We start from the raw sequence: 11,191 nt of genomic DNA, 5'->3' as shown, positions 1-11,191 counted from the left end.
ACCTTCGATTATCATCGTTATTATTTCAAATCTTTGAAATTATTTTCATCTAATTCGCTTGGCGATATTTTTTGAAAGAAACTGATATTTTTTAATTTCTTAAACCGATTATTTATCCGATGCTGTATAGTAAGGATTTATAAATATCAGTTTACATATCACGGTAGCTTATAACGCTACCGATGTAGTTTGCACCTTTTGTGGTAGCTTTGTATCGTCGGTGGGAACAAGATTTAATCACATTTCGCCCCTTTAGTATTTAAAATCCGATGTTGTTCGTTAGCGAATTACATCGCTTTAATTTCATCAACTATCAAAATTCCGGTCTGTAATTGATGGTTATTCGAATTAATTGATAATAAGAAAAAAGTGAATTTATTTTTTCACTTGCACGAACACACGGCATGTAAAAATATTAAATTTTAAACCAAGTAAATACTTATTATTATTATTATTAATAATCAGTCAGCAATATTGAGAAATAGAGTTAAAAAATATTTATCCATCAACTACCACCAATATTTTACTTTGCTTGCAAGTATCTTTATCCATCGAACGGTTTAAGCCCGGTTTCCAATTCCAAGCGCCATTTAAGGGCACCGTTCCAAAAATCCCCACAAATTGCTGCTCCTAACAGGCTAAGTGGTTGTCTAGCGATGTACAACGAATACAAAAGGCGCGTACACAGTCAAAATGGTCTCCAGCTTCTTCTTCGCGGTGTCCTGTTTGGGGAAAGACGAGGGAGCAAAGTGAAAGGGCACTTCAGTTTCGTAAATATTAGGACAGGTCTACCGAGATATTCAACCTCCCTCGACGATTTACACAGCACCCTTTCTATCATGGGAACACCAGCCTCTCCCTAAAAACTCACGTGAAAAATCTCCACGTTGAAGAATTTCATTTCTAATGGGATCATTTCGTTCCTGAAGATCCGTTTTCTGGTTATTCTTATATAAAAGAGAAATACGATGTTTCGATTATATCGTATCGATATTATTTAACAAAAAAGGGAAATACTACACTGAAGAATACGAGAAACACGCGTGTTCATTCATAATTACGATTCATTGATTCTTCATTGATATATCAATTTACTTAACATCGTTCACCTTTACGTTATGCAGTTGGGGCTACGATAAAGCATGTATTGAAATTCAACGCGTTTCTTTTCTGCTCTTATCTGACACATGTCATAAAGAACATTCGGATTGTTTTGCGATTGTAAATCTCGTGTTTCGAGTCATTTTATCGTTGGCGCTTTAATAAAAATCAACAAAATTTTCCCTATAACGTTTCGTCGGGAACAATCGAGGAGCTCGTGAAAAACGATCCTCGTCCAATTTCAAACGTAAGATTCGTTACAATCAGATCCATAATTCAACTTAACATAACATTTCTCCCTATTATTAATCACCACGACTATTCACAACTATACAACATATAGCACACGAGTGCATACTTTTACGTGGAAGAAAAATTAAATTTATCCATCTTACAAAGAGGAAAAATTCACAAATATCCCAAAATTCTTCTTTTTTTCCCACGACAAATTCCCCTTTCCCTCGTTATTTCATACGTACATTACTGTTACTCATAAAAACACTAGCCGTATAATAAACGCTGAAACAAGGTAGATTTCTTTTCAAGTTGTTCGAACTCGAATTTCTCACGAGTCGATGTTCATTATCGATCAACACCAGCACGCGTAACCCTTCCACCTCTGTCGAACCTGTTTCGCCACTTTCCCTATGACCACGGATAGATATACGAATCAACGATAAACGGCACAGGCATACGGGTGGGTGTTGGAGCAGGTTGTTGTTGCGGCTGGACGGACGTTGGCGCGCACGTTGGTTGTCTTAAAAATTAAGTTCCCTTCTCGTTCGAGAGGGGGAGAGAAAAAGTGGCAGCTGCCCCGTAGGAAATGAGCATGAATATCTAATACAGAGGTGAACCCGGAAGCGGAGGCTTTCTCGAGAGGAGCACGTCCTGTTCTAAGGATTTCGCCTCTCCTCCTCTTTTTTCACATGCCCGCGTGGCGTCCCATGGACACACCGGCAGCTGGCCAACTCGCTTCTTCCCGATGTTTTAAGGAAACTTATGACGCGTATGGCCCAGAAAGAGTCTGAGAAAAAAGCCATCTCGCCAGCTTGCCAGCGTCTTCGATTACTTCCTCGTGTCGTGATCCATGGGAGCTGGAGAGATTCGTTTTAACGCGATCCGTGTTCGAACTGTTGTACGTACCACGGCGAAAGATTAACTACTTCCCTGCTTATACCGCTATTTAACTTCTTACGTGAGTACTGTAGTAAACGATATAACATACCGAAGTAATTGCATCACGGATACCATGTTATATTCATAGTAATGGCGCGATAAGAAAAATGGGAAAGAGTTTGTGATAATCCGTGAATTATACATAATCCGTAATTATTGCACAGACGAGAATATATTTTAATAAAGTGGGAAAATAAATCGGGAATGTGAGAAGTAAAAATTTTTTATTTCATAAAGATCGTAAAGAGTTAGTTTTCAATCTTATCGAAAATTATGATCGTTCGATCGAACGAAAATAATATTATTCTCTACGATTCTTCCAATTCAATTATTCGCTCGAATCTGATCGGAATTAATTATTAATTATTCGATGAATAATAGATGTCATTTTTTTTCTCTCGTACAATCGAGCTTCTTCTTAACAATACTTGGAGTACATTTCGCAGCGTAATTTGAAGTATTGTATCAAAGCAAACAAATAAGATTACGAGATAACGTTATCGTACGTCGTAGGCGAGGCTACGAATAACAAAATTCGAGTAACAATTCGTTCTATAACGTAATCGCAAAAACAAAGTCTCGACTCGACGGTTAATTTTCAGAACTGACATGCATGTTTGGAAATTCGAATCCGCCAAATGTGATAGGCATCGCTCGGATATCTAATCCGTGAAGAAAAATTGCGCAGATGTCGACGTGTATCTATCCGCAACTCAAACACACTGTCTGCAGTCGAACGAACCATTGAATCTTGAACCACCCCCTCGCGTCAAAGGACGTGAAAATCTGGTGAATCGCAGCGGTGAACGCACATCAACGATAGATACTTGGCGAGATAGAACGAGAGAAACGACGCACGATCTTTATATTCACACATCCATTCGTTAATAAAGGAGAGGGAACCGTCCGTCGTGTTATCCTCTCCCTTTTCACTCGCCCATTTCTTTTGGACGCCCTTTGGACCTGGGTGCATCATCCCACGCTCAATGATGATGATGAGCAGGTGATGAACCAACAGCATCCCCATCCCCAACTTGGGTAAACTCTTGAAATATGGACCATGCTTGCCACCAGGTTGTGCCGTATTCTTCCCGACTTTTCCACCGGTGGCCTAGGTCAAGATTTCCGATTTCAAGCTGCTCCCCGATACACCTCGCATCTGCCTGTATCGCCCCGACGGCCGTCTCTCATTAATTTTCTGCTGTGTAATTTACGGCCAGGACTTTGGACGCCGATCTCGCAACACGATAACTCTCCGAAACTCGTCCGTTCCCTCTTCTCGGGAAGGTGGTGTGGTAATTAAATCGGAACTAAACTGTCAAATCAATCTCCAAGGGAATTGATTTAAACGAACGTTTCATTGGAGAGATAGTAACTCGTAATTGAGGGAAGAAAAGGGAAAAAAGGAACTCGGAATAATTTATCGTCTTTAATTAATTAAGCGAATCGAATCTATTCGCTTCCTCTTTCGCTCTCTCTTTCTGAATATGAAAGAATTATAATGAGACTAAGACTACTCGCACCTTGGACGACCACCCACGATAGTGTAATCACTCTCGGCTGATAATTCTGCGGAGGAAAATCAATGGTAGGCGGTCTGGCATTCTATCGGTAGATAACAACCGCGGCAAACACGGTGACGAACAACCTGGCTTTCTCTGTTCGTTCCTTTGTTCGTGGTGCATTAATCATTTGCCTCGTGATCGCAAAGTTGACAGTCGTGCTTACCTTCGAACAACTGTGGCACGGGAGCAAAAGGAGTCGATTCCCTTTGGAATTGTACGATGTTGGCAAAACGATCCACTGTACGTAATCGTTGGATCCGCCAGAGGAATTCTTTAATTGAAAACGATCCTCGTATTTCTCTTTCAGCTTGGCGCTGCGCAACATTTTTGAGCAACAAGTGAAGTTTTCGTTTCATTCTGGTACACCGATCGAGCTTGGAACAGTTGTGGAATAATCAACGTGAAAAATTGAGGCGTGGCTCCATATGGAGAGTTCCATGATGCGAATCTTATTTTAAAAAACTTTTGAAGGATATTGGAATAGAGATATAGATCTATGATTGACTTGATTCATTCAATATATAATTTTCAAATGTTTCATCTTTTAAATATTGTCTAATTTTAAAGAAATTACAAGAGAATCGTTCATTCGAGCCATACATTTATTTGATTTCTCTCAATTTTATTTTGCATGAAATAAGATATTCATGCAACAAATTTTCAAGTCTATTCCACGCTGAAGCATCTAGGAATATCATTCTCCTTACAAAATCACATCCATCTATAACGTTTCTTTTTATGATTTCGATATTATTCGTTCCATCTGTATTTTCCATTGCACCCTCAATGATAGAAGCCTGTTACTCCGCAAAGCGGACTTTACTCGAGATCAGGTATTCCACGATGGCAAATATCAGCGACAAGAAACTCGCTACAGTGAATGCAATTTCTTCGTTGCAATGGCGGACAATCGATCGTTATCCCGGCTATATACTGTGGCAAAAAAAAGTTCCTGGCAGGATTCTTTTTCCTCCGTCTGATTCGAAGACCAAGTCGGCCAAGAACGTGGCGAGGGCAGGACGATAATTCCAATGCTCGATCCAAGTACCGTTCTCCGTTATTCGAGCGAGATGGTTGAACGAAGTTGGCGAGCGCTTGAAGTTGTTTTGCGCTCCACCAACCGAGACTACAGCGTGAAGAAGACAGTGAACATTTCGCTTGTCGAGAGTTCGTGGAAGAGTGGTGCGCCTTCTTTGCGAACCACGAGGACGATCCTGACCTTCTGATCTGATCCTTCCCCTTCCCCTCTTTATCTTCGCCACTCCTCCCAAATTATAACTCCAGACGGAGTGCGGTCCCTCATTTACTTAATACCATTTCTTAAAATCAGTTATCGTTTTCGTTTGCAAGGTTTAGGGGAAATGAGGTATAGGTCAGGACGAGATGTACACGTTGTTTAAATAGAAGCAGAATATTTAATTAATAAAATTATTTCTTTTCATTTCTATTTCTAATCTCGTAAATTTTCTTATAAAGATCTTTGTTCGTTCGAGAATGGGAATTTTTGTTTTATTTTTAGAATTATCGTGACGATTCGAGTGTAATTTTGGAAATTGTGTGCAGAGAAAAATTATCAATTCTTCTTTTATTGTATAGTCAATATTTACGCAGCTTTTTCGTAAAACATTGGAAGTGCGAGTGATGAATTTGCCTCGATTATAGATGCGTACAGAGGCCAGACGAAATACCAAGAGTAACCATGCGTAACACTAATCAGTTACGGGTCACGCGCCTTTGTAGGGAACGACAAAATCGACATGTGTAAAGTTCTAGTCCCTTCTTTACATTCTATTAGTTTACTACCTATCGTGTTATATATACCGTTCTTTTTTCACTCTCTCTCACCGTACATAAACATGTACATACACGTTGAATAATTTATTTCTCCTCGGAGGATTTCTCAACTTCGTTGTCTGAATTAAATCTTTGATCTTACGGATGCACAAGGATGCAAATACGGATTCAACTTCAAATTATTCAAATTATTCCCTTCACGTTTATCGTTTAAACTTCAAGATTTCTCTCTTATTGCGCCTCTCTTGTTTTAAAATTAAATCGATTGAAATTCCTCGCCCGATGAAGCCGCGCTCGATAAATGTTGCATGCAACGAGATCGACTGTTGCAGAATAAAGAACAGTGGATACTGGCGTCGGGAAAATCCTTGACAATCACCGTGTTCCGCGCGATGATCGTTTGAGGGGAGACCCAGGCCGAGGAAAGAAAAGCCGAGCATGAAAATTATTATCCCATTTCAAAGAAACGTTAATTAGTGCAGTACCTGGCCTGGAAGGAAAATGGATACTTTTGCGGAGGGAAGCTAATCCTGTTATTTTCCTCGAGTATCTTTCCTCGCAGAGATACGCGGAAGATTGAAAAATAGCGATTACTTTTTAAAATATTGCGCGTTGCTTGTCATTATCGAGACAAAGTAGAAGGCAAAGCAATTTTTTTTTCAACATCATACATGCACATGTAAAAAGCACATTGTGTGCATCTCGTGTGGGAAGTGAGCAAAGTATTATATTCGAGCAGTGGGAAGTTGGTCGTGGAATAGAATGAAAAAGGATAAACTGATGATGAAGGCTGGACGAAAAAAATTCTGAATAGGGTAGCGGCCATTAAGTATGCAGTTTAACTCGTAGCGGAATGTTAATGGGGAAAAATATTATTGCAACATTGTCCGCGATGCCGTACACATAATTAACCTTATAATTAAACGGTGCAAGAAAAAGAGATATCACGACAATGAATTTTTTCATGACGAGCGAGAAATTTTAAAATTAATTTCACAGATAGATACGATTCTTCTTGCAAATATTCTCTAATTATCCTTTCGAAATGTCACGTCTCCTCTTTACAATGCTCTTCTCGCCACATGGTTGGGCGCCACCCATTTCTTGGCACATGTGCAACATACTTCGAAGCCCCTGCCTTTCGCTTCCCACGTCCTGAAGGTTTCTGAGAAAGAAAAGAGCACGATCCACGAGGTATACGCCAAACCTCGAAAGAGAAATCAGCAACCACCGGGGTTTACACAATTTCGATGTAACAAGTTTCCATCGACATCTCGTATTTTACGTAATCGAAAAAGGGCTCGTTTCGGGGTGGAAAAAAAAAGGAAAAAAGAACGAGTATTCGATTACCCAGATTGGAAAAGAGGAGAGGTCGCAATTCTATACCTTTTACGAGCTAAAGAAGAGGCCATTTCATATTCACCGCTTATGCGCTCGTTTAAAATTACTCTTCTTCCTTGTTACTCCCATTTCAGTCACGTATTCGTGTCATCGTTATCGTTAACAATCCGAAGAAGATAATGATATTTTTCAGAAGCAACGACCGTACGTGCCCGTGACAAAGAAGGGTGTACCATAATCGAAATTAAAGTGTCATAAAGGCGTAACCCGAAAATCGCGTGCGGATAATTACTCGGGACGAAATAAACCGGCCTTTTTCTGAATAAGACGGAAGTGCATACGTATCGCATTTTCGACGGTGGAACACGTTTCGTATATGCACGCCGACCTGAAAACGGAAGCGACAACTCCTGGATGGATACGGCCCTGTAACGGAATTTCTTGCTCGTTGGGAACCGAGCGATTGCCGCTAGCTCACCTTAGGCCTTGTTCACACGGTGACGGATGGTAATTTCAAAGTTGCCACTATAATCGTCCAGTCGGATGAGAAACTGTTTTCTTGTGAAATGTGATTTTCAATAATCGCAATGATATTTGGAACGCGAATGATAAATTATAAAATCGAGAAATATATCGTGTAGAATGATATTAGAAGAAAGATCGTGATATTCAATAGTCGAGCCTGAAGTTATCTTGCATGTCAAGGAATGCAAAGAAGAAGAGTTTTACCCTGGAACGTGGCTGGAAAATCCAGTAGAGCCGTGTGAGAAAATTGCTTAGTTCGTTAACATTGTTTGTACCAAATGCATTTTCCTTGCCGCTTATTACCCGTGACGTAGATGTTAAAGGTCAAGTATCTTTCTTTCGAGCGATGGAAAAATTAATTATAAAGTATTCCTTTCTTCTTTTTTATATTGTTAATGAGTTTTTTCGCCGATAGAGAGAATCTAATCTGTAAGATGAGCTGGAGTCGGTGAGAAGCTCGAAAGTTCACGTGGACGTGGAAGACGATTTAAACGGGGTACACGAATCCATTAAGCTCGCTTTACACATTGATTGTCATGCGCGAGACGCTTTAGCCGGTACACGACCCACGCACTCTTTACGCATACTTAACGAGGACAGGTACACATTATGGCCCAAACTGTAGCGATGAAATTAATGACACGATATTACGGGGGTAACGTGCTTCGAGGCACTTTCCTTGAATGTCAACGACAGTCGAAGCATTTCTTCTCCATCTTTCTCGGCTTGTCGAATCACTTTTCCAAGATAAATACGATTATTTGTTTGTTGTAAAACGCCCGACAATGGATCGATAAAACAATTCTATTCGTTTATCATGGTTATCTTATGGTCGAATTAGACACTTTTACATTACACATTTCTCGAGATAAATATTATCTACGATACGAATGATTTGTAAACAGTTTTTTAATTCGTAGTCTTGGATTAATAATACCGATGAATGTATAATAAAATTAGAAATTATCAAATCTTCGTACTTGATAAATATATCGTGTATCTTCATTTTTCAGAATCAAAAGTTTCGATACAAGATTTTAATTAATCGATCATCTCGTATTATATGCGTTGAATTAAGGATTGAGATGAAATTTCACGAAAAGAAGAAGGGAATATTAATGCCATTCGTATATATATATTTCACGTTACGAACTTGGTCGTTTCATTAACGAGGTAGTCCAGTTTCGTAAATAATCATTCACATTGAAATCGTTAAATAAAATGATGGCTCTCCGATTTCTACGTTCATTACAGGTTGTTAATTGACAATCTTCGTGATTTATAGGGGTCGTGGGCAAAGCTATTATATATCCTCGAGTATTTCTTAATCGGGCGCGCGGTGTTCGATCAAAGATAATCTTCGATACCACCCGCGATCACATGAAACCCCCATCTTTATTAGAGGCAACGAATTGTAATTAATTTTCAGAATCTCGTTAAAATTCGATTTTATCCGAAACAATAGTCAATAACGGTATATATATGTACACGTGATTCTTTCGAATCTTTCCAACTACGGACCATGACTAACGCGTTTTTTTTTATATTATTTTCGATTTAAATCTGTATTTTTTTCTTTTTTTTCCGCTTATTTTATATTCATTAGCTGCACGATTATATATTACGCCGAGATGTAAAATTCGTTTAATCATTATCGGTACCTAATTACCTCGTTGTACGGAAATTCTCGCGCGAACAAGTTGGTAAATTTTTCAGAAGACAATACGAGGTTTCTATATCAGAAACTGAAATCGTTTTGTGTCGATGCATTTTCACTCTTACCTCATTGCATAACCGCGCACGCGAGTCGATTTCTATGTAATTTCGACGTTGGCATCATTCGTTTCAGCAATCCGCCGGATTGAAGTCTTTAACTTCACATGCTCACTGAGAAGAAGACTGAAAACTTATAAACAAATCTACATATATATACGAAAAAATGGAGGAAATTGTAACGTACGATAGAAACGTTCAAACTTTATTATTCGCGCTTGTTAAAGATAATTTTCAATCGCACGTAAATCGTTGATCGTAAATCTAAACCGCAGAGTAAACCGCATGGATTTCAGCTAATTATTTCCTCGCCGCTTGGCCCCCCGTTATCTTTTATTTTTTTTTTTTTTTTCAACGTTGCACTTTACGGAGCATAACCGAGCAGCGGTACTAATTCAATCGTCGTCCTTACTCCAAGTAACTGACCGCGGCCAGTGTTGGCCGTTAATTAAGGAAGTATCTTAATTGCCGTTCAGAATTCCATAAGTGGCCCATATAGTTGACGCGAGATTGTCCAGAGATGCGGGTCTTCGTCGAAGCATATCGGATTTTTTTCTCACACCGACCCCAACCGTGCCCCCAATCGTTCGATTGATCGGGGATCGATCTTACGTTCTTTTTTTCGCTCCTGCGTGTATTTATCTTAATTTATTGGACTCTTAAACGGTCCTGTGTTTTATCGTTTCACTTCTGTTCGAGCGTATCGAATAAAATTGCGAACCGATGTTTTGCTACGTAAGTAAGATGTTACTTCGTATCTTCGTTAACACTTGTTTTTATCGTGGTATGACGAATATATTCTATTTATTATTACATCAAGTATTTTGGTATAAAAGTAGAAAATGAATCTTTTTGGTGTTGCTTTTTTTAAATTATTAAGCTTCTGATCGATTATTTTGAGATTTAATTTTTTTAAATATCAAGCAATTAGGCGTTCGAAGAGTTATAAACGGATTGTTCAACGGATTATTTTGCTGACGTAGTTTCCTCAGCCCTCTCTCATTCTTGATTGTTTTCCATTGATGATAAAAACCGCACCGCATACACGACCCGCTTTATACGATTCTTCCCGAGAAGATAAAACTGTTTCCGTTTCCATAATGATGTTCCACGAGATATATTGCTCTGGGTATGTCCAGCGTGCGTCCTTCAACATGTTCTCACTGGCCGATTCATACCGTGTTTCAAGCCGCTTACGAAATTCCACCCTGGCTCTCTCGATATATCTAATATAATTGTTTCTTTTCCAAGTATCGTTTTGAAATTATGTTACGAAGATTATTTTATTAATCCTACAATCCATGTACATTCGATATTGGTTTTATTCTTTCGTTCTTTTAAAATGCATATCGATAACAATTCGAGTAAAAAATTCGACTTATCAGAATCAATCAGGTTTAAAGTTCAAATGATTTTTATGTTTTGCAAGTTTATATATCGTATTCGAAAACATCAATCATCTCATATCTAATAATACGATTAAAATAAACATTTTGCAAACGCATAAACTTCCTATTTTATATACGTAATCAAGATATAAATTCTGCGGTTACTGTGATCTATTTTCAGACAATCCATTTCATCATCCCGTATAAAAATTTCCTTCATTTTCTTAAAAGTTCCTACTATATAAAATAAAACTCTCAACTGAAACAAATCCATCGATCGAAAGAAAGGAAGAAAGAACAAAGTAGAGAATATTCTCTAAGAAATAATCCATTTTAAAAACGTTCGATATTTACGAGAAAACCAAGCTTCCTCCGTCGGATTTATCACCTGTACGTATCTTGGCGCGTTGCAAAGAATCCTTCAGATAGGTTGAGTCGTGCGAAACGTTAGCAAAGACCGTGTTTGCCGCCGTTTTTTCTGGAAATCGACAACGAAGGCGATACACGTTTAAACGTTCGGTCTCTATA

At 38.7% G+C, this 11,191-nt stretch overlaps 1 protein-coding gene across 3 annotated transcripts in view; it reads left to right on the top strand.

Annotated features, from left to right (window-relative positions):
- LOC107993429 (epidermal growth factor receptor) overlaps nucleotides 1-11,191 on the top strand; it is a 159,035-nt gene that overhangs the window by 14,572 nt on the left and 133,272 nt on the right. The window lies entirely within an intron of this gene.

This window comes from Apis cerana, linkage group LG6, assembly GCF_029169275.1.
Source record: "Apis cerana isolate GH-2021 linkage group LG6, AcerK_1.0, whole genome shotgun sequence".
NCBI lineage: Eukaryota > Metazoa > Arthropoda > Insecta > Hymenoptera > Apidae > Apis > Apis cerana.
Note: the sequence above shows the minus strand (reverse complement) of the source record. Positions and strands in the feature narration are given on the sequence as shown.